At 47.7% G+C, this 2447-nt stretch overlaps 1 non-coding gene across 1 annotated transcript; it reads right to left on the bottom strand.

Annotated features, from left to right (window-relative positions):
- Positions 1–1848: 1848 nt before the first annotated feature.
- On the bottom strand, positions 1849–1938 carry Trnay-gua. Its single transcript is given in 2 exon segments — positions 1849–1884; positions 1902–1938. It is a non-coding gene; the product is annotated as a tRNA-Tyr (tRNA).
- Positions 1939–2447: the final 509 nt, after the last annotated feature.

Genomic DNA, 2447 nt, shown 5'->3' on the forward strand with positions numbered 1-2447 from the left:
GCTTCCCTCAACATACGCTGTTGCGCGCGATGCCACTGGCAGAGGCGTGTTCCGAAGCCGTGTGGTGTGAAGTAGCCCCCGCCTGGCCTCGGGGCGCCGGGGCATTTCGCGCTCGCGCAGCGCGTCTGCCGCTCCGCATCCATTGCGCTCCTTTGAATCCAGCCTCGTGTGTTCTGTAGTGCGCGCACATCACGGAAAACAACTATCTGGGTTTGAGTCAATATCCGGCACTCAGTTTTAACTGGCCATAATATCTAACCTACACGGCGTGCACTGCGCTAAACATTAGAAGCATTCCAATCCATCTGGGTTTCACACAAATAAGAGACGCACGTAAAATAGCCACGTTACGAGTCCACGTTCAGAAGATTGGAGTCGATGGAAAAAGTCTATTTGGTAGAGATGACCACCTTCCAGGTGGCGACCCTTTCATTTCTAAGTGATTGGATTGCACAAGAATGCCTATGGTTCCACACGACACTCTCGTTTCTAATTGGTCGGCTTGCGCAAGAATGCCTTCGGTCTCACACGACACTTTAGTTTCTAGCTGCACACAACTTTAGTGCCACACGAGTCTTTTCCGCACGTGACTGACACTCTCTCTTGCTGTATTATCGCCCTGGTGTTTGCGTCTTCCATTGCGCAAGTTTGATTCATGCTGCTTCTTCTGGCAGTAAGCCAAACACCAAGTTATTTGATCAACAAGCCATACTTGGCAGCCTCCGCCGCTTATCTTGTCCCTACGTCCTGGTGGACTATTTCTTAATGTCGGCTGGCTGTTTGGCTATGGAGCCTGGACTCTTATTATGGTCACAAAAGCAAGAACAGAAATTAAAATTTTCTACGGTCAAAACACTCTGTCTCTAGTGATGTCGCTGTCGACATTAAACATAGCCTTCCTTCCCTCCTTAAAATGGAGTGCTTACGTAAAATCAGTATTGGGGAAAAAATGGTTCAAATGGCTTTGATCACTATGGGACTTAACTTCTGAGGTCATGAGTCCCCTAGAACGTAGAACTACTTAAACCTAACTACCTAAGGACATCACACACATCCATGCCCGAGGCAGGATTCGAACCTGCGACCGTAGCGGTCGCGCGGTTCCAGACTGAAGCGCCTAGAACCGCTCGGCCACTCCGGCCGCCCTGACGAGAAACGGTATCTTTATATTAACAAGAGGAAAAGAAAGGAATGGCTGAGCCCAAACAAAGCAACAACTCGCCGAACAAAGACCTGCGTGCATCCACAAAAGATAATGTTATGCATTTGGTGGAAGAGCGACAGTGGCGTGTACTACGTACTGCTTCCCCGAGGTGTAACCTCACTGCTGATTTGTATTGCCAAGAATTGAGACGTCTTGCATACGCAGTCCAAGAATAAAGCAATGTTACTCCACAATAACGTCCGCCCGGATTCTGCTAGACTTAGAAGAAACACTATACCGGCTTTGGGTTGGGAAATCATTCTGCACCCACACTATGCACCAGATCCTGCCCTCAGATTTTTACCTTTTCCGCTGTCTATCGAACAACCTTGAACGAACGTCTTTTCTCGATGAAAATGCGCTATGAGCACGGCTCGATGAGTTCATCTCAAAACTTTGTGATTTTTACAATTGCGGAATCGAAAAGTTACCCCAGCGTTGATGAGTAAAGACTCTGCTATATGTATGTGTTGTGTTGTGTTTATAACAATTATTGAAAAATAATACTAACTTAAGCGCCAATCTAATACTATGTGCTCATTGCACCCTTCTTAGTTTTTGCTGGGCATTCAAAATCTTTGCGGCAGTCGGGCCCATATATCCGCTCAAGGGAAAAGTCTGACAAATAGAGAAATCTAAAATATTCCTTCGGGCCGGATTTGAACCAGCGACCTATGGATATCTGCCAGAATGACCACTACAGTCCACCGCTCTACCAACTGAGCTACCGAAGGAGTGCACAGACTCCGTTCTCCTGTGGCCCACATAAGTGGCTGCCACGCCCCAGAGCCTTCACGTATTCCGGTCTTCGCGCGGGCGTCGAGTCAGCGGCGTGAGTATACAGTGCTCTTCTAGTCTTCTCTGTCACTGGGAAGCAAAGGTCGTGCGCCGGCCGCCGTTGCTGAATTACCGGCTGACATTCATTCTCCCTACCACTGCAGCGTACGTGGCCGAAGGAACAGGTTTTTCCTATTTCTGTTGACAAATGCGAGAGGAAGAGAGACTGATGTGCGAAATCTTACCTTGCAAATCTCACCTGCGCAGTCATTGCGGGAGTACCATCTGACTGTCACAAAACCATTTAAGCATTTTTTTCCTAATTTGCAGATTACAGACGTCATCCGTGAAATAAAGTTCGTTTGACATATGTTAGTTTATCTGAATACTGTATTACATTCTACGCAAAACAGATCTACCTCTAGCGAAAACGAGTCCACCACCCGTTCGCCAAGTATGTCGTGCG

The sequence above is a fragment of the Schistocerca americana genome, chromosome 2 (genome assembly GCF_021461395.2).
Source record: "Schistocerca americana isolate TAMUIC-IGC-003095 chromosome 2, iqSchAmer2.1, whole genome shotgun sequence".
NCBI lineage: Eukaryota > Metazoa > Arthropoda > Insecta > Orthoptera > Acrididae > Schistocerca > Schistocerca americana.